Genomic DNA, 22521 nt, shown 5'->3' with positions numbered 1-22521 from the left:
CTGAGCTACAGAGCTGTGTTTCATATCTGTTTGATCAAGGGGTTAGAGGGAAGACATGTTCAATTTTTGAACAGATCAGCCCCTAAAAACACAGCAAAGGGATAGAAAGATTGTGGAAAATGTTTAAAAATACACATTTTCTAACTGATTTTTATCAAAACAAAAGGTGACCATCTTGAAGTGGAAAACCCCCAAAAGCTTTCAAATCTGCCTAGTATCTAAGTGATTTTGTAGAAGCAGTCCCCTAACCCCTCCCCTCTCCTTTGTCTCAGCCAAGTCAGGGGGAAAATATCTCTCCCTTTGTGGACAGCTTCTACTTTTTTGTCCTCCTATTTAGTGAAAAAAAAAAAAGAAAAGAAAAGAAAAGAAAAGAAAACAGAAAGCAGAGCATTCCCTGAGATTCTTTCTCCTTATCCACCTCCCAGATGCTTAGCATCTCTCTTCAGCATGCCCTCTGTTAAGTCTGACCCCCTCAAAGTCCACTGAGTGTACCAGTGTACCCTGCTGTTATGGTTTGTGTCTGGATGTCCCCCCAAAGCCTCATGAAGTCCTGGGTGTGGGCTTCTAGAGTTTATGATCCATCCATGGCCAATGCTGGGATTATGCCTGTGAGTGCTACACCCACCCTGGGGAGGGTAACTTGCATACAATGTAAGGGAGGGAAAGAGGCTTTCCCTTTGCTGCTCCTCCTCTTTTGCTCCTTCTGCTTTTTCTGTGTTGTGGCACCATGAACTATTGCCTTGTGCCATGTGCCACCCTACCTTGAAGCCAGCCAAGTATGGACTGAAACCTCCACAAACTGTGAGCTAAGTAAACATTTCCTTCCTTAATTTGGGGCATCAGGTATTTTGTCTCAGCAACAAGAGAAAAGTAATTAAGACACCTGCCAATGCCAGAGAATGACCTTAATTGAAGGATACAGATTTTCTCTGCAGGATAAAGTACTATCTATTCTGAGTCAATAAAACTTCATTTATTTGTCTAAATCTTACTTCCTTACCTTGAGGAAGGTCTTGATCCTACAATGAAAGGAAATGACACGTTTTTACACAACCTAGGGAACTGTCTTTCCTCTAGTTTATCAGGGAGATTAACCTCCCTACAAATGTGTACATGAAAAGAGATGGCCAGAAAGATGATTTAGAACAAAAATCACAAATTAACCCTTGGAAGGTAAGTTTGAGTGGTGGTGAAGAAGGAGCAGGTGCTGTCCATTAGACTTTTGGAGGGTATAATTCATCAGCTCTGGGGCTAGGAGCTGAGCAACTACCCTATTCCCATTTCCAGGTTATTTCCTATCCTTACTACCTGTGCAAACTCACAAAGTACACTTACGACTAGACTGGCTTCCCAAGTGGCTTGGTACTTGGAGTAATGTACCAAATAAAAGCATCCATTTTGGCAAGGAATGTCCCCACTTTCAGCCTTAATTTCTACTTCTACTTCTCCAACTGACTGATGATATTTTGATTGGTGTCAATTTATCTCTGAGAGCCTGTTGGTCTCCAAAGGCATTGGCAATGCTGAGATCCTGGAGCTGTAGGAAAACGAATTGAAGATACTTTCTCGTGACAATATATTTATCAAGGTTAGGCTGCCATCAGGAAGATGCCTAGTAAAGAAGAACTAGGAGCTCAGTGACATATTTTGGTCTCATAGGACACTTTCCTTTGAAGGTCAACAATCTGTATTCTGTCAACTTCTAACATTTCTTTTTTTGTTTATTCCTTTTTTTCTTTAACCCTCTAGGCTATTGAGAATTCCCTAACATGACAAAAACATTCATATCTACACATTTTTTTCAAGCTGTTTCTTCTGCATGGAATTTCTGTGGCTGACTATATCCACAAAGTAAAGGGAGAAGGACTTTTTGAGGGTTTTTCTAACAATGCCTTGTTCAGGAGAAGGAAGGAAGATGATACTATTAAATAAACTGGAATGCAGACACCAACTTGGAAAAATCTGGGAGGGGAGGTATATTGGGACAATGAATTTGGAAGCTTGTTGTCTTTAACGTATATGTGAGATATTTCAGAAGACAATGATGGGACAAAGAATCCAGGGACAGGTTGGAGATTACAATAGATATATGAGAATCATTAAGTAAGGCAGAAAGATGTTTACCGAAGAATGATAGTAGAAAAAGAAAATAAATAAGGAGAATAGGAACAGAGCCTTGGTAAATGTCCCAAACTAGGGCACAAAAAGTGTAAACACCATAATAAAATCCACAGAAAAAGAGAAACCAGACAAGCAAGAGAACCAGGAGATTTTAGAGTCACAGAATCAAAGAGAGAACTAAAAGAGGAGGGAAATCAACACAGTAAGCAATAGAAAATCATTAGACATGGCAATTAATAGGTCAAGGAAAGCTTGAGTGGGAGGCAACCTGATTAACTGCAGAGAGGGACAGCCGGGCTTTGCAGCCTGGCTCATCCTTGCTGGCTATGTCACCTTGGGAAGATTAACAATTCTCTCTGCCTCAGTGCAGTCTGTAAAATGAAGATAATGATAGTGTCTACTTTGAATAGTTGGCATGAGGATTTCAGGAACCATTTCAAGGAACCTAAGAGCAATACATATGTGGTACAATATATAAATATCAGAAAAAAGAGTTTTAAAAGGTTGAAAGGAAGAAATAGTGCACTCTCGTTAGTAGGAAAATATAGGTATATCAATTTCATAGATAGTTCAAACATAAATACTAGTAACAGAGAAAGCACTGTTCTTGTCAAATATAGGAAAACTTCACCAAAGTCCTTGTGGTTACTTTTACCCTATTTTATTATTTTTTAATTTTATTTTGAAGACAAAAAATTTTAAAACATTAAACATGATACACAGTTTCAAAACAAAATGATAGGATATCAGTATTGTATATTGTTACCTTAAAAGTATTTGGTCAGATTACAAGATATAAACATGCAAAATTGGTAAAAAAAAAAAATTTAAGCATTAAATGTTCCTTTTTCAATATTCTACCCTATTTTATTTATTTATTTATTTTTTTTTTTGGTTTTTCTCCGGTACCGGGAACCGAACTCACGACCTTGCGCTTGCCAGGCAGGCGCTTTTGCCGCTGAGCTAAATCCCCAGCCCATCTACCCTATTTTAAAGGGTGGCATAAACTTCTACCTTTCTGATGTGCAAAAGGTGTATCTTCTATTTCTTTCAACTCTATGATTATAGAATTCGGTATACCAGCTATCAATCAAATTTAATCATTGGCTTCATTGTCTAATATGACTTTAAGATGTAATTGTGTTCAATTTAAATTTGCTCTTTCCAAAGGAATATTACAGAATAGCTAAACAATACATGTCACTAAGTAAGAACAAATTATACTTCTCCAAATAATCCTGCTTTAACTCTGTACATCAATCATTTCATAATTAGTAAAGAAAATCTTTTTTAATTTTATAGACCCTTACATCAGGAATAAAAAGTGGGGAATAGACATTTATTATAAAGAAATGTAAGGTAAGTTTTTAACTTAAAAAATTACCTTAGTTTGAGTTTTTCCAGCATTTGGTCTCACTCTGCTGACAGTATTCTATTGTATTCCTGTTCCATAACCTCACAAAGCTTCCATTCACATCAAAAGTATGGTCAGGACCCTAACCTTGGCCATGAAAGGTCTCATTGTCTTATTATTACAGCTGGTAGGGCTTAACTAGCCACCTGCTACCAATTATTTTATTTAGCATCATAGGATAGCTTGGCCTGCTCTACAAAGCCTTTCAAGAAAGACTTGTCTTGAAGGTTTTGTTTCTTATTTCCATTTTAAAGCAAGAGAAACTAAGATAACAGCAAAAGAATTTTTATTATTATTCTATTCAATGAATGAGTTAAATTTATAAAGTAAAGCTATCAGTGTTTTCACAAGCAAGCTACCAATCCACCATCTCATTCCAGTACATGCGCACAGGTGTATTAGATGCTATAACGTTGTAGTTGGCCAGTTTTTCAACATCATGCTCCACTAGCCATGCCATCAAAGAATCTTAGTGCCTCCCTGGGCTCCCTTCTTAGAGGGCATTATGAGGTTTCTAAAAATGTTTGTCCAATTTTGAGGATTTAAATAAATTAAGTAGCAAATGCATACGCTGTTTGAGATGCACTGATGTAAGAGAAATAAAAATTATGTAAGACTCGGGTTCCTGTTTTCAAGGGTGTAAGTTTAACTTAGGAAGCAAAACTAATAAACATGGAATAATTAGGTATCAGCAAAGTACTAAGCAGTAGGAAACTGTCCATAAATGCAATCAGAGTGGAAAAAGAAAAGGAGGTCAAGCATGAGGAGCAGAAGTGAACATTCACCTCACTGGAAAGGAGTTAAGGATGAGAAAAAGCATATGACATCCTTCAGCTAGATCACTTTCAGTCCATAGATTTCACTTGCCATCTAGAAGAGCAGAATTTCATTTGTAACGTGACATTTTATAACAGCTAAATTTATAAATTAAATGAGAAATTTCTCATATAGACAACCTAATTACTAGACTAAAAAAGGAAACTAAAATGTTTGTCCTCCTTAGAAAGAAATTCACTTCCCTTTATGGCTCATGATGTGCAGTTATAGTCTATTTTCCAATGCTTCAGGTTTGTTTCACTGCCCTTATGCAGCAAATAATACCAAGCCCAGCAAGACCCCAAGGAAATGCTGCCTCACAGCTTCCCTGGCTTGGAGGAGCTGCTGTGGGGAGCAAATCTAAACACAGCTGTGCATACTGGACACAGATCTGAAAGGAAAATCTACCTTCTGAGAGACAACTGGGGCTCACTGCAGAATGTTTAATTCTATGGATGAGTTGACTTTACAATGACATAGCTGATAAGAGAAGGGGCTCTGTTGGGTCATAGGATCTCTGCTCACACCCTCTGCCCCAGCTTGGAGAACTGTGAAGAAGGAGGAAAGAAGGACACTGGGAATGAGCTGCTGAGGATGGCATGATTCTGCAGTTACTCTTCCACAAATATATCATACATTTTCTAACAAGTAATCTTTAAAAACTCTTTTTGTTTTATTTTTGAGTAGGAAATGTATACATATGATTCAAAACTCAAAATTTATGAAAAGTATGTTTAGAAATATCTCACTCCCACCCCTCTCTCATGTCATTTACTTCCACTTCCCACAATTGCTTTAGTCTTTGCTTATGTATCCTCCAGGAATTTTCAAATCAAAGCAAACACATTGGAATGGACTGACATATTTTTATGTGCTTTGTCACATCAAACTTAGACCATTTTGAATTAGCCAGTTACTTAAATTTTAGATAGTTAGTATATCTTTTAATGACATAGCTGATTAAGCCAATTTCAGGAAATTTTAAAAATAGCATGTGTTTAGGTTAGACTGAACATCAGTACAAAGAAACTTCCTGCCCAGCATCCCTGACAAGCTTATCACTGGATAAAATCTTGTTGCTGGTGGTGTTGTTGCTGGTGTTGTTGGATGTTGGAGGGTCAGTTATCGCTCCTTATAATTACTGACATACCTCTAACAGTCTCTCCCAGGCACTGCAGGGTTATGATTCCTACCTGTGCTATACACACCAAGCACCTTGAAAGACAATCCACAAATTATATTCTACCGCCTACTAAATAGCAGGGTTGTCCATGTGTTAGTTTTTGGTTACTGCTTATTAAAACTTTCCTTTAGCCGTTCGTTTTGTGATGTTTCATTTTGTGACATCAGTAGAAATCTCACAAACACTGTAAGTAACATTTAAATGTATGTTGTCAAATTCTGTAAAGTATATCGAACAACTCCTTGGTATATTTCTGATAGAAAGCTGTGATACAATAGTAGCCATTTTTAGTTCAGAGGAAAACAGGGACTTTTGAGTGAAATTCTGTTCTCTGATGCAGAACTGACACTTAAGATTTACCAGAAAATAATTTACTTCATGTACAGGTAACTCAAATTCCTTAAAATAAGTATGCATATCAATCTTACTACTTTTTTATCTTAAAAGATGATAATCAGGAAATAACTTTCTGATCAATGAACACCAACAATTTGAAGCATGATAAATTAGGCTTTGGGCTAAACTTACTAATGGGTCTGTTATTAGATTACAGCAAGGAACAATATCTTTTGCATTATTGACATTAGAAAACATTTTACATGCTTATTGTTTTGCAATATATTCATCAATAAATGTAGGGTCAAAATGTCTTACATATATATCTCATTGTATAAACATAAAAAATCTATCATTTAATCCCTAGTACTTATATCAATTAGCCTTTCCAGTACAATTATGCCTCTGTTCTCAGCTTTTAAAATGATGAAATTCATACGTAGCATTTTAGGCGACCATGCTATATTTAAAGAAATATATTTTGACCAATACTGTTCTTCTGTAAAACTGATTTTCTACATAAAATTTTACTACAATTTGGTTCCCATTTTACCTAGAGGGAAGCTAAAATTTAGCAACATCTAAGTCAGTAATTGTAACAATGACTTATGCCAATCCCCACATATAGAGGAAGGTAGCCATAGTAATTATAATCTTGAATGATTAGGATCCTACTGGTGAGCTTTCTCATTAATGATAACATCATATGTTATCTTCTGTGGAAGGAGTATCCTCACATGAAACAGAATCCTTGACCCTTGACAGACTGAAACTGTAGTAAGAATACAAAATAATTGTGGCATCACAGAATGAGAATAACTGAAGACAAGAAGTTTAATTTGATATAATTGTGGCTTTGGCTTATTCTGACTATGAGTTCAGTCTAATATTTAATATTTCCAGGGCAGTTTCATATTCTGAAAATAGCAACATTAGATTAGATGCTTTCTGAGATCTCTTATAGCTCTAAAATATCAGTGAGCTTGGGTAAAAATGTAAGTATCTAGATAAGATAACCGAGGTTAATAGTTGACGATCTACAGAAACTACAGGATAAGGAAGGTTGGAGTAAAGGTCAGCCACCACAGCCTGACCAGGAAGACTCCTGGGAGCACAGAGCGGGCAGCGGTTGGATGGTTGCAGCTGGGTGACGCCAACTCAGGGTTTAACCTGCCTACTTGGGTGGGGTAGGATCAGATGCTTGGGGCTAATGTCAGGGACAACCGAGTAACAACAGTGATTTGATATTCAGCCAGTGGCCCTTAAATCTAAATTGGGTATGGTCAGACCATCCCCAGGTATTGGTACCAGGCTCAGTGTGCTGAAGGAATTTGTAACCTCCAATAAAGGAAAAGAATTAAGCAATTGAAATAAAGCTATCCATAACAACTCATTTCTATCACATCACATTCACTGTATGCATTATAGAAACAATTTTAAACTGTAAAAAAAAGCCAAATTCTATTTCACAATAGAATGTATAATCTTTACTTCCTGTGTAAATAGTAACTCTAGGTTCTTTTTACTAGGTAATATGATAATTAACTTTATAAAGCCTTATATATAAAATAATTTGGCCTGACATGGTGGCACATGTCTGTAATCCCAGCACCAGGGTGGCTGAAGCAGGAAAATTACTCTGAATTCAAGGCCAGCCTGGGCTGGATAGTGAGTTTAAGGCCAGTCTGAACTACATAGCGAGACCCTGTCTCAAAAAGCAAACCAGGGATACAGCTCAGTGCCACAGCGCCTGGCTGGCAAGTGCAAGATCCTGAGTTCAATTCCCAGTACCAAAATCAAAACAAAACAAAAATCAAAAAACAAAACAAAACAAGCAAATAATTAAAATAATCTGATGCAGGAAAAATAAAAGGGGGTTGGGAGAAGGGAAAAAAATCTGAAATGTTTTATATGTACATACCAACTCCCCACAATGCATGTAATCATTATGTACTGCGAACATTTTCTAATAAAAGTGAAAAAAATGATAAAAAATACCAAATTCCAGAAAAAAATGACTGGAAAAATAAATGAAGAATCCAAGGAAATAGGTAAATGTGTACTCCTTTTTCATACTCATATGAATGAGCTAAATGGCTAAGAATATGAGTATGAGATGGAATTCAAGGATTCTGCACTGATACAGGAATTCTGGTTTCTAACAGCATTAGGTCCAAGCTGAGAGTCTTGCCCAAGGGAGATTCTTAAAGATTTTCAAGCTGCTCTAGTTCTGCAAGTAATAAGGAAGTCCAGCCACGTATGGAGTTTTAGCCCACTTTTACTTACTGTAGCAGAACCATCAATATATCCAATGGGTCCCAAGTGACTCTTGAGGATCTCTTTGCTCCCTAACTACAGGCTTGGACTCTCCTGTGTGTATTGAGCTCTTGTGATAAGGCTTCTTCTTTGCCCTACTCAGAACTCAGGCTTCTACACTGCTGAATTTTGCCTCCACCTCCAGCGTGATTGCTGGGACATACACTTACCTAATCTATAGCACTCCTCTGTTTCTAGGAGTAGTAAAATAAAAAGGCTAGAAGTTTCCAATTAAAAAGGTCTCTTCAACCTGCAGCCATTGCTACTAGTGACAGCTTCTGTCAATATGTTTATTTTGGTACTATCACACAGCGGCCGTGAGCTAGGCTCAAGGGTGGCTTCAGGTGCCTATTAACAGCACAGCAAATTCATGAATTGCCCCTTAGCTCTTGGCAGCTGCCAGAATATCTTTCCACAGTTAGTCAAAATCTGTCCCAAACTCTGTGTCAGCAGCTCTTGGAAGGTAGAGGATTCTAATGTCAGTTAAGAATAGTTCCGAATTCTTACCATCAGCTCTAGAGAGGAACTTACACCACTCTATACCTTTTTGTACTCATTTTATACTGTTGTGTTAAAAATTACCATAAACTTAGTGACTTCATAAAATATCCATGTACTATATAGCCAAAAGTCTAGAGGACTCAGCTGAGCTCTCTGCATTGGCCAAAATCACCATGTTGATGGGGCTGAGAGCTCTTGTGTTAAGGCTTGGAGGAAGAATTCACTTTCAGAATCACTCAAGTTGTTGGCAGTCCTGCTTTCCTTGCAGCTGTAATTCTGAAGTCCCTTTCCTTACTGGCTGCCAGCCAGAATTCACCCATTGCTGTAAAGGCTGCCCACATTCCTTTACTCATGGCTTTCTCCATTTTCAAATCAGTAAGGGCACATCAGATCCTACTCATGCTTTGTATTTCTCTGACTCTCTCTTTTGCCACCAGCCAGAGAAGGTTTCTTTGCCTGTGAAGGCTCTGTGATTGATTATATTAAGCTCAGCTGAACAATCTTCCCTTTTAAAGATCAAATGCATTAAAATGTTATGTATTGAAGGTATTCCCTCAAAACAAAAGGTGAATTCAAGTCTTAATCTCTGGTACTTCACAATCTGTGACCATATTTGGAAATCAGGTCTTTAAAGATGAATATATATAAGCACCATGATGGATGTTCTCATAGAAAAGGGAAATGTGAACAGAGAGATGAACACACTGGAAGAAAAGATGCTGTGAAGACACCCAAAAAGAACATGAGAAAGTGGAGACAGAGACCAGGTTGATGCAGCAGAAAGCCAAGGGATGTCAAGGACTGTCCATCACCAGCAGAAGTTAGGAAAGGCCAGGAAGGGTTCTAATCAAATTTTCAGAGTATGAATTGGCTGACATCTTGATTTCAGATGTCTGGTCTCCAGAACAGTGAGGTAATAAATTTCTGTTGTTTGAAGCCATCTAGTTTTTGGTACTTTGCTATGGTAGCCTCTGGATATTTAAAACACCATAGAACATAACCCTCTGGATATTTAAAACACCATAGAACATAACCCCATCAAGGAAGTGATATTCCATCAGATACTGCAGGCCCAGGGATTAGGGAGGGTTAAATCTGAAAGAGTTTCCAGAAAGTTCTGCCTATCACGCTTATGTTATAGCCCTTCCAAGGATTTTGTTTGAGGCTCTTTCCCTCTGATTTCCTCAGAAGACAATCTTTTTGTTTTATTTTATTTCTTTGGTGTTTTTGTTTTTGTTTTTGTTTTTGTTTTTGTTTTTGAGACAGGGTCTTGCCATGTAGTTCAGGTTGGCCTTAAACTCACTATGTAGCCCACGCTGGCCTTGAACTCTCAATGATCCTACTGCCTCAACCTCCAGAGTGCTTGGATTACAGACGTGCACCACCGTACACAACAGAAGAAAATGTTGTTTTCTTCTGAGTCAGGAACTACGTACTTCTTGGCTCAGGATATTTTCTTAAAAGGATTCCTTTCTGATTGATTATAACTGATACTATCTCTTTATCTGAAATTTCAACTACAGACACAGAAAATACTCCCAGATGCTTCTTCACTATAGTTTAGAAAAGTATCTGCGTACATCAAATATCACCATGAGGACTTTGTTCATGAAATCCTAATGAATGTTCCGGGTCACACAAAAGTAACACTGTACAGCTAGCATACTAGGGAGTTTATGCTTACTCTACCAGGTGCACTGCTGCTGCATTTGCTGAAAACATTCTAGTCAAAGCTCTTGGTTGTTATTGCCAGTGCTTGGTAAGGACAAAAGTGCTGATGTCTGAATATTGTCTTTCAGCTTCCTTGTCATTTCTGAAAATATCTACTACCTCTGAAGAAAGGATGTGGGGTTTCCCTGAAGTCGGAGCAAACTTCTTTTTTCCTAAGAAAACTAGGACTTCTGAAATCCCTTCTGATCTCTTGACAGATTAGCCTATCATTTCCTGTCTAAACACAGATTTGTGATTCTTTCTACAACTTGTCTAGTACTTGACAAGATTGACCTCTTCTCAGTTAAACATTTTTCCAAATGTTGGACAATGTATCATATGCTGTGAGAGCCACAATGTCCACTCATGATCATAAATTACTATGGGCTCAGGACCCAGGAAGCCAAGTGCCTCACCCAAGTTCCTTCCTCAGTATGGTAGAAGGGAAGAAAGCCAACAGCCTCTGCGGTTCATGAGGCAGGAGAAGTTTGCCAAACAGTGTTACTCCATACTGGTGCTTGAACATTGAATCTGACCCAGCCTTTCCAGGGACTCAGAATACAGAACACAAAACAGAACACAGAATACAGAGCACAAAGTAGGCAAGGGAAGGAAGTAGGGGATTCATCTGGGTAATTAGTAGCAGCTGTGAAACAGAAATCATGGGTGAGTGGAAGCCAGAAGAATAAAGATACTGAGAGAAGGTGATAGAAAAGGCAAAGATGAAGAGAAGCTGAAACACCAGAGAACTGAAATAACCAGAGGGCAGAAAAATGAATTCAGCTCCAGAAGGTACAACTGGGGATGCTCATGAGCCTCTAGAATTATCTATATAGCAAGATTATGAACTATCAGGACCATGGAGGGGGTAAATATATAGTTATGCAATCACAAATGGATATCAAGTAATTGCTACTATAAAATGGATAAATTATGAAAATATTATCCTAAGTCAAAGAAGCCAGGAGCAAAGGACCAAATGCATGAATCCATTTATACAAAATATCCAGAATAGGCAAACCCATAAAGACAGAAAGTATATTAATGATTTTTGGGGGCTGGATGTAAGGGGATGATATGTGGTTTTGGGGGGGAAATCACAAAAATTGTTCTAAAATAGTTTGGAAGGACAATTGGAAAACTTTGCAAATATACTAAAACCTGCTGAATTTTATAGTTAAAGGGACAGATTGTGTGATATGTGAATTATATCTCAATAAAACTAATTGAAAAGAATAAATGGGTAATGTAAGAAAATATACACAGAGGTACAGAAACTCTAAAAATTGAAAGGAAGTGCTAAAATTAAAAAATACTGTAACAGATATGAAGGATGGCCTAGATGGATTCCTTAGTCATTGGAGTGGGCCAGTGTGTCAGCAAACTTCATGATATAACAAAAGAATTTTCCAGGTGCCACGGCTCTGGCAGGCAGGCTGAGAGCACACGGTGTGCCGCTGACCATGTGGTTGAATCTGCTTTTGTCCGTTGAAGGGACTCTGACTGCAGCTGAGGCATGATGTCACTGGCAGGGAGGTCAGAGGGCAGATGGGATGGCATATCTAGAGATTTTTTAACAGCTAGATTTACAGAAAGTATGACTTGCAACAGAGATGAAATTTTATTTTTAATAATAAAAGATTATGCAAATTTTTTAAAAGCCACGACAGAATATCCAGGAACTATTTGGCAACATTGGAAGTTACAAGATATACATAATTGGAATCCTAGAAGAAGGACAGGAATGAGTAGATGAGATATTTGGAGTAATAAATAACATTAGTATCCATATTTTTGTGCAAGTTTCTTGGTACACAAGTACACCCATTTCTGCCAAAAGTGTGTATCTTTAAAATAATGCCAAACTATGTTCCAAAGTTTGCTGTACCAATTTACAGTTGAACTGTCCATATTGGAGTTACATTCCCTCCACATCATCACCAATACCTGCTATTCTCCAGCTTCTTGATTATACCCTGAGTAGCTATGTAATGCTATTCATTTTGGACATCTTCTTTTCTGAAGTCTCTCACAATCTATTTCGTCTTCTGTATTTAACTAATTGATTTGTAGTTCTTTATATAGTCTAAATAACAATACATGTTCTGTCTACTTCTTTGATTCCAGCTTTGTCCCTTTGGTTCCACAAAGCTGGGAAGAAGGACTACTGTACTTTTCAACTCTATCTTCTACTTCTTTCATAACCAGCAGATAATTCTTAAAAGGAAAACTGATCCAAGTGATAAGCTTAGCACTCTGACTTCTTCTAGAGATTGACCCCATAATTTGTTATCACCTAGTAAGTTTTCCCATGCTTTCAAGCAGATATTTTAATTTTTCCAAACTTTTCTAGCAATTCTAAGTCGTAGAGTTGCACTGAATTATCTTATCAACCATTATCAAAAGTGCAGGGTCCAGTCAGATGAAACCTATGGTCACCCTCTTTAATCTGTTTCTATTCAGCTATGAAAAGCCTGACAGTATATTCATGGTTCCATAGGCATACGGAGTGAACCTGACCCCAGAAATTAACCTTCCACAATGTTAAGTACAATATCCTTTTACACATAGTATTTAGTATGACAGCAACATTTCAACTTTTATTTTACCTTCAGAAAACATGAAGTGAATCTATTACTTAATTATATACCATTGAGTAAATGTAACTTTAATTATAAGAATCTCCTTTTCTCTCTAACAATTTAAACAACTGAAAAACTTTTCCTGTTGCATAATATGAGTAATATTCAACATTTTGGGGACTTATGTTCCTCTTCTTTGAAGTTAAACTATACTCTCACATAATTTCAGAAATGCCTTCTTATTTTATGATTCTGTAACTTTGACCATGGATCAGAGGCTGAAGTTTTAATGAAAGAATCCAAAGATGAGAATAAAATAAGCTCTTTAAAGGCCATATACTACCATGAGTAAGAATGGCTGTGATATTATTTGCAGGAGGTGGGCTTAATAGGAAAAAGTAAAAGGATACCATACATAACTCTAAAGAATGTAATATTCATGGAAAAAACACAAATAACTAGGAATGACTGAGCCTTTAAATTTGATAGATGAAGCATATCTCATTGCTTAATCTATAACCAACCTAAGCCTGTATGCACAATGGACAACTTTCATATTCAAATAGTACACCATTGTGCACTATTCCTAAGATCCAGCGCAAAGCAAAGGCTTTTAAGTCACAGAGCTGAGATCATTACTCAGCTCCAACTCTGAGTACCCATAGCCAAACTTCTTAACCTCACTCATCATTCTTATTTCTTAAAAGCCAAAATTCCCATAACTATTGTATAGGTTTAATGAAGATGACTGTTGTCAAGTGTATAGAACAATGCCTACAACTCTCTCGGGATAAATGAGTGATAGTTGTGAGAGTGAACCCTGACTGCTAAGGTGTTTTGTATTTTATTAATATAGAATATAGAAAATGTCACATAGAAGAAGAGTCAAGAGGTTATGTGAGCAGTTAAAGTAAGAGTCAGCCTTACCAAGGAAAGCAGAGTTTGGATTATTCTTGGTTGTAATGTTCCATAAAAAGAATTTAAATTCCCAGAAGGCTCATGGAAACATTTCATTTGAAGGCTTCTTATCTAAAGTGAGAAGGTGAGGAACTGCAATCACTTTATTCTCTATGAAAGACAATTCTTACTCTCATATTGCTAAATTGGCAGTATCAGTGACTGGTCAGTAACCCAGCCTGCATAAGACTTACTCCAAAAAAGTCCTAAAATACAAAGTTAAAATTTCTAGTGGATGTGAGAATTATTGGCTCCAAGGGGATGATCTCTTATTATTGAAAAACATCAGAAATGGAGAAATAGTTTCATTTTCTGTAGTTGCAGAGAGCGTACTGCAAAATATTTTTATCTAAGAAATAATAATGTGACAAAACAGTTTTTGTTTTACTCTAGGTAGGCAATAAATATAGTGACAGTGATTTAATACAACTGTGTGAACTTCTTTCTCCTTACTGACACAATACATGCATTATTTGTAACCCATCCAAGTGGCTGCTGTAAATTTACTGACCTTGTACTCTTTACAACAATCTATTTGACGTCATCTGTATGATACACCCATGCATAGCAAATCTGCTATAGAAATCAAAGAACCACATATAATCTTCTAGTAGAGGAGTCCATCTTAAGACTGGAATTTCCAATGAGGAAATTTAATCAATTTTTAGTCCTAGAATATTGAAGCTAGAAAAATCTCAAGGATCATCTAAGCCAACCTTCTCATCTAACAAATAAGGAAACCAAACCTCAGAAAGATGTGTATGCAAGGTCACACAATTAGAAGAAAAACAGAGACAACTCAGGTGTCCTGACTCTACAGATGATGCTAATAATAGTAGGATGGCAATCAGTTTAAAGTAGATAAACCATTCTAACCAACCACAGATTCACAGAATATTGTAATATAAATTATAGAGCAGATTAGTCAGCAAATAATTAGAATCTTAATGAAAGCAGAATGAGCTTAATGAAAATTAAAAAACCAGGCTAATGATGATAAACAGAAATTAGTAAACAGTTAATACATGAGCATCATTTTTCTCCACTTACTTTTTGTTGGTTTACAGATGAATTTGATGTGGTAGGAGGGTTATATAGAGGTGCCTCATCTCTCCCAGTCTAGGTCTTAAAGATTCTGGAAAGAAACCATGAATGTCAGGAAGTAACAGAGAGAGAAAAGTAAATATAAATGGGCAATTATATTTATTTCAGAAAATTTAAGCAAGAGGCCATGTACTTAAAGTGATTTTGCTAACTAGGTGTCCTAGAAAGTGATTTGGCCTCAAAATCCAATTTCAGCAATCTACTTCATGCAAACCTAAAGAAATTATGTACAGGGGGTTTGGAATGAGGTTGTCACTGTTGAGAACATTCATATTTATAAAAGATTCAAACACAAAGATCATGCCTTGTATAACTATCTCTTTGGAGGCTGTTGTTGAAGGATATAGCTATAAAGTCAATGTATTTAGCATAATAAAAATTCATTTAAACATTGAGAAACATTTTCATATGAATTCTAGATCACAATTTTAAAAAAATCTACTGGAATAGTGGCTGCAATAAAAGGAATATGGCCTGCACAATCAGTATTAAGACACTAAATTTCACTAGCAGAACTAGTCCACCCTCAGTGGCCAGTAAAAATGTCCATGATCGAACTGATGTTGAGGTAGATCACATATACTCTCAAGAATGCCAACAAAACTATATCAATATGTAGTACAACAAGCATTGTTAATTTCCTACCACTTTGTTTGTAACTCTGTATTGTCTGTACTGTTCTTTTGCTATTTTGTAAAAGGTTGTCTGTCTGTTAATGTTTTCCTCCTTTTATTTTTAAAATAAAAAAAAAATTTAAAAAAACTATTTCAGTACTGCCATAATTTGTCTTTATATATTCTAATGTCATCACCACAATATACAAAACCTGGCAATATATTCCAAGTAAAATTACAATACGATACTGTGGAAGCTGCATAAATATAAATTTAAACAAAGGGACCACAATAGATAATTGAAATATAAACACACATACATATGCAGAGATTTGTTTGTTGACTAAGAAATCCAGGAAATTCAAAGAGGAAAAAGATTATTTTTTCAAAGTACTGAACAATTAGATATCCATGTGAAAAAAATGAATTTTGGCCTTTACTTCACCTTCTGCACAGAAATCACCTCCAAATGGAACATCAACCTGAATATAAACTTTAAAATCATTAAACTTCCAGAAAAGACACAAGAAAAACTCTTTGTAACCTTCAAGCAAGCAAATGTTTCTTAAAACAGGATACTCAAAAAAGAACCATTTTAAAGAAGTGATTATCTATGGAAAAATTTAAAACTTTTGCTCTTAAAAAAAAGTCCATAATAAGCTAGAAAGGCCAAAGCAAAGACTGGGAAAGTTTTTTGTGATACATATATACAACAAAGAACTCATATCTAGAATATATAAAAAAACTCTTAGAACTTAATAGGAGCATAAAGAACACAACTAAAGAAGCAATGTAAGCAAAAGATCAGACCAGACACCTCACAAAGGAAGACACACGTATGGCTTATAAAGATGTGCAACATTATTAGTCATTAAGAAATTCTAATTAAAACAAAAATGAGATGCTGCTGGTAGGCCACAATAGTTGTTAATATTCAAAAGATGGAAAGTGCAAACTGATGGTGTAAATGTGTAGCAACTGAAACTCATATATTACGGCAATGTGAAATGGTTCAAACACATTGGAGAATATTTTTAACCAGAAATTTCACTCTTAGGAAATTACTGAAGAGAATTAAACATGTACTTATGTAAAATCTTGACATAACTATTCCTAAAAGCTTTATTCATAGTAGTTAAAAGGATAAGCAAAAAAGAAAGGATAAGCAAACTGTGGTATGTAAGATAATGGGATACTATTCTGCAATAAAAAGAACTACTGAGACACAGCAAACTCACAAAATTTCAAAATCATGCTAAGCAAAACAAGTGAGAACCACGACAGCAAATACTGAAGGATTTTCTAAATATAAAACTATATAATGTGCAAAACTAATCCAGAGTAGCAGAAATCTAATTAGTAGTCATGTGGGACCAAGGGTCAGGACCTTCCTGCAAAAGAGCCCGAGCAAATATTTGGTGATGACACAAGTGTTCTATATTTTTATTGTGGTGTTGGTTACATAGGTTTATAAATTTTTCAAAACTTAAAAGTATAACAGAACTCTCATAATGACAATCAGTTAAAAAGAAAAGAAGTCAAAATATCAAAGAAGATATAAAGTTAGGTACATGACACAATATGAGTCATATTTTCAAAAGTCACGCTGGTCTCTATTTTGAGAAGAGATTGAAAAACTAGAAGCAAGTTTTCTTCGAAATATTCTCTCCACAGGATCATTGTGAGTTTGAGGCCAGCCTGAGTTACAAAGTGAGCTCAAGGTCAGCCTGAACTGCATAGTGAGACCCTGTCTCAAAAAGACAAAAATAAATAAATACATACATACATTCATATATACATATTCTCTCCACATAAAAGTCTGCCCTGGCTCTCTTGTCTAAAGTAATCATATATATACCAATTACAAAGATATGCCTGCAGGGGCTGGGGATTTAGCTCAGCGGCAAAAGTGCCTGCCTGGCAAGCGCAAGGTCGTGAGTTCGGTTCCCGGTACCAGAGAAAAACCAAAAAAAAAAAAAACAAAAAAAAAAAACAAAGATATGCCTGCAGACCTAGAAAATGTATATACAGATACATTATTGGAATTAATACAATATTAGCAATATATCTAGATACAAAATCAACATCTACAAATTCTGTTTCTAAATAATAGATAAATAACTGCAAATCAATTAACAACAGTATTTATAGTAACATCCAAATATCAAATGACTAGGAAGAAACTGGTTACAAAACTTAATGAGAGAAATCAAATAAGACCTAAATCAATCAAGGGGGTATAATCATTTTAGTGAAGTTGAAACTCAGTGTCATCAAGGTGTTAAACACCCACCAACTCCAGGCCTGTCTGTGTTTTGTTTCCCTGTGGTCACAGAGCAGCAGAGGCACCAACCAACTGCCTGACGTGATTGTGAATGAGGACAACACCCCAGGAGAGACAATAAGCCAGAGGAGTCTTCAGGGAGAAATAACAGACTGAGCCAACAGCACTAGCCCCAAGAAAAGCCTATAGCTACTATAAAGTATAAAAGCAATGTGGAATTTACTCTAAAAGTGACTCCTTTGCACAAGGCTACAGTTGGAAAAGCCACTTTAGGGTTTCCAGTGCTACCCTCCCACAGTGACTGGCTGAGAGACAGCTATGGGAGATAGCCTTGGAGAGGTTGCAGAGTAGGCGTAGACCCCCTGATAAATTTAAACTGAGGCCAGGAAGAACATGGGCCCTACCTTCCATAGTGAGAAATCAAGCCCAGCAAGTGTAGCTTTCAGAGGCATCTGGACCTGAAAGTGTTGGCACTAACTCCAACAGTCAGCCTGAATCTCTGCCCACTGCCTGTATTCAAGAGAGACCAGTGATCTGATTGTTTTCTCTATCTACTAACATAAGCAAGGCTTGGATGTTTGCCACCGACTGGGATGTATTGACAGAAGGGTCTCCGGACAAAAGTGAAGGGACTGGCCACCTCACAAACTCACAGGCCACAATGTGCAGAGAAAATAGGACTTGCTGGATTCTAAGACTGCAGATTCTAGAAAAAGAATCTCACTCAGTCAAAAAGACAAAGGATTTATCTTACTCAAAATTTTTTCTTTGTTTTCCTTTCATTATTTTTGGGAAGATTGCATTTTAAATTCTTTTTCCTTTATATTTTTTCTCTTCTTATTTTCTTTTTTTCTTTCATTTTACTCTCTGTTTTTTCTTCTTTTCTCTTTGTTTTTTTCTGTTACTTATATCTAGTACTGCTAATTTCCTTTTATTCCTCAATGCGATCCTTTATCTCAATTTTCCCTCCTCTTCATCTTCTATTGATTAATTTTTCAACTTCTATTTTTCTCCATTCTCTGATTCCCCACCCCCTTATCCTTCCTAGTATAAACATCAAGCCTTATGACTCTTTAGATGGTTAGTAAACTCTGTGTTCTATCATTAGTAGAAGTATATGGCTGCATTTAGTAGCTACTTACTGTAGGTCAACATTTGGTTTGTTTTAGTGTTTATTTTCTGATTTTCTTGCTATTACCAAGGTGACACAGCTGTTGCTATTGTTTTATTTTCTGTAGGCCAATAACTGGCTTGCCTTTGTGTCACTACCAATACTATGGCCCATTCCCAGAGAAGCAGTTACTGGGCCAAATACACTGCAGTTTCCTTTCCCAAATGAATGGAGATGGTTGAATCATGGGACAGAGGCAAACATATATAGTTACCTATGCCTAGAGTATACCACTGAAAAGCAGACACTAACTAAAGAGGTCATTGGGCTGGGGATTTAGCTCAGCGGCAAAAGCGCCTGCCTGGCATGCGCAAGGTCGTGAGTTCGGTTCCTGGTACCGGAGAAAAACCAAAAAAAAAAAAAAAAAAAAAAAAAAAAGAGGTCATTGCCAAGCATGGTGGTGCACACCTATAATCCCAGCATTTGGGAGGCTGAGACAGGAGAATTACCATGAGTTCAAGGCCAGCCTGGGCTACATAGTGAGTTCCAAGCCAGGCTGAACTGCATAGTGACACCCTGTCTCAATAAATAAATAAATAAATAAATGTCTCCATACTACCAACAAAGTCTTCCGCTATAATCAAGCTTCAGAACAAAACAAAAAGACAAGAAGACAAGGCAGCAAAATGCCTCTAAAAACTCCCAAATGCCCCAAAGCTGATCCATGAGGTATTGAGGGAAAGAAAATAACGAGCCACATAGCAGAATTAATTGAAGTGATAACAGAGTAGATATTTTATAAAGCAGACCAATAAGGTGCTTGGCAAGTTGAAAGAAGATATAACTGAAAAGATAATGGAAATAAAACAATCAGTGAGTCTACAGAAGACACCAATAAAAAGGTAGCTGAGCTGAACAAAAATGTGAATGTCCACTACAGAAAAAATTTAGCATCCATTAAAAGTGTAAAGCAGAAGTTCATGAGATTAATAATTCTATTGAAATTATGGGCAGAACTGACCAATATGAAGACAGAAAGTCAAAACTAGAAGATCAGGCTGTTGTTGGTAACCAACTAGTAAGAGATACCTTAAACATAAGAAAACATGAAAAATGAATCCAATAGCTGCTAGAAGACACAAAGAAGATCAATCTAAGATTAATTGCAACTAGGGAAAATATCAGAAGAAACTACAAATGATATTTAAATCCTATTGATAGAAATAATAGGAGAAAACTTTTCAAATATGGAGAAAGCATTTAAGATAGCTGAGGCATACAGAACCCCAATTAGTTATAATCAGAAAAATACCTCTCCATGACACTTCATAGTTAAAAAGTCCTACACAAAATCAGAATCTTAATAAACTTTTTAAAAAAGTGATGAATCACTTATAAAGGAAAATCCATTAGAATTACAACAGAGTTCTCAACACAAACCTTAAAGATCAGGAGAGCTTGCAGTAAAGTGTTTCAAACCCCCCTCAAAAAAAACAACTTTCAACCCAGACTAATATATCTTGAAAATTTATCTTTCAAAATTGATGGAGAGATGAGATATTCCCGTGATAATCTAAAGAATTTCATTACCACCAAACTGCCATTCCAAAAGCTTCTCGAGGATATTCTCGAAAAAAACAATGAAGCTAACAATGTCAAAAGGTCCAGAAGAATGAATTTACCAGGTAAGATGAGCAATTAAGTGGAAGGGAAGGGAAAAAAGGGAAAAAACAACACGAAAATAATGTAATGACAGGAATAAGCTAATGCCTTTAATAATAACTCTCAGTGTGAACAGTCTCAATTCCCCAATCAAAAGACACAGATTAAATGGATCAAGAAACAAAATCCAGTGGTATGCTGTATACAAAAAACACATACAACTCAAAAAAGAAATTCAGAGACGACAAAACAGAGGATAGAAAACAATATGTCATGCAACAGAAACCTGAAAACAAACAGGAATACTTACCCTATTTATACACAAAGTGGACTTCAGGTCAAAACTGAACAGAAAAGACAAAGAAAGTTACTACATATTGATTAAGGGAACAATTTAATAGGAAGGAGAAACAATTCTAAGCATATATGCCCTTAAAAACAGTGCACCCAACTTAATTAAATGAACACTACTGGACATAAAATATCAAATAAACACCAATACAATTATAGCGAGGGACATGAATACCCCACTGTCATAAATAAATTGATTAAACAAAAAAAAAAAAATCAGAGTTGAACTAAACCTTCAAGCAAATGGATTTAATAGACACCTACAGGGTATCCCACCCAAACCAATAAAATACACATTCTTTTAAGCAGCACATGGAACTCTTTGTATACTTTTATATACTATACAGTATACAAAAGTGTTAGTTCTTTGAAAATTTGTCCATGGATTCAAGACTTATCTATGGATTTAGATTTCCACAATCTCCTTGAAACTGACAATCTAAATACCATACTAAAATGCAAAGAACAAGAATAGCCAAGATGATACAACAAAAAAAGAGTAACCATGATGAAAAGGGGGAATACTTCTTAACTAGACATGCAGCTATAGTAATAAAATAGGTATTCCATCAGAGACAGACAAGTAGACAAATACAGCCAAGTGAAGAATGATGGAAGAAGGTCACTCATATACGATCATTTAATTTATAATAAAGATTACAGTGCAGAGTACTGGAGGAAAGGAGAGTCTCCCAATAAATGGTTTTAAGTCAACTGCACATCCAAGTGGGAAGGAAAGTGAAACTAGAGCCCTACATCATTAAACATTTAAGAAATAAACTCTAGATGGATTTGAAGTTTGAAGTAGGAAATGCCAAAGTTCCTAGATGAAAGTATTTGCATATGCCTTCAGGACCTTGAATTAAAGTTAATTGAATACTGAAAAAGTCCTAATCATAGAGGAAGCAAATCATAAATTACAGTTAAATTAAGAACTTCTATTGAAAGACCTTCACTTATTAAAAAGCAAATAAGGAAGTTATGGAACTGAGGAAAATATCAATGTCACACCCTACAAAAAATAATGCATAAACCTAGAGAGCTACAACAAATCAATTTTAAAGATGCAGTCCTATAGACTTCATAGCTATTTCACAAAAAAAGAAAACAAAATAGCCAATAACACTGTGGAAGCTGCACAATTTCAGCAGTAAATCAAGGAAATGCAAGCTAAGATTACAAATCAATATCACTATAAATCCACCAAAATGACAAAAATTAAAGATTGATAAAATCATAATTCACTAACCTTTGTATTTTTGACTTAAATGTACAGTACCCTTTATAATAAATTAAAATAAAATTCAAAATACATTGAGGAGAAGAACCAGTAGACAGTCATTTAAGAAAGACAACAAAAACATTTTAATCAGAGCCCCCCGTGCCTTGCGCCCTGGCAGCGAGTTCTCCGGGAGCGGCAGGGCTCCTGGGTCCGAGTGTGGGCCGGACTCATACCACC

The 22521-nt window shown here is 36.2% G+C and overlaps 1 long non-coding RNA gene across 1 annotated transcript in view; it reads right to left on the bottom strand.

The window, feature by feature from the left end:
- Nucleotides 1-22521, bottom strand: part of LOC106149009 — a 69850-nt gene that overhangs the window by 5229 nt on the left and 42100 nt on the right. Inside the window, exon 2 of the long non-coding RNA XR_001234885.1 lies at nucleotides 14987-15071. This is a non-coding gene — a long non-coding RNA (uncharacterized LOC106149009). The remainder of the gene's footprint in view (nucleotides 1-14986; nucleotides 15072-22521) is intronic.

The sequence above is a fragment of the Chinchilla lanigera genome, unplaced genomic scaffold (genome assembly GCF_000276665.1).
Source record: "Chinchilla lanigera isolate Chin_1 unplaced genomic scaffold, ChiLan1.0 scaffold00003, whole genome shotgun sequence".
In the NCBI taxonomy this organism is placed as follows: domain Eukaryota; kingdom Metazoa; phylum Chordata; class Mammalia; order Rodentia; family Chinchillidae; genus Chinchilla; species Chinchilla lanigera.
Note: the sequence above shows the minus strand (reverse complement) of the source record. Positions and strands in the feature narration are given on the sequence as shown.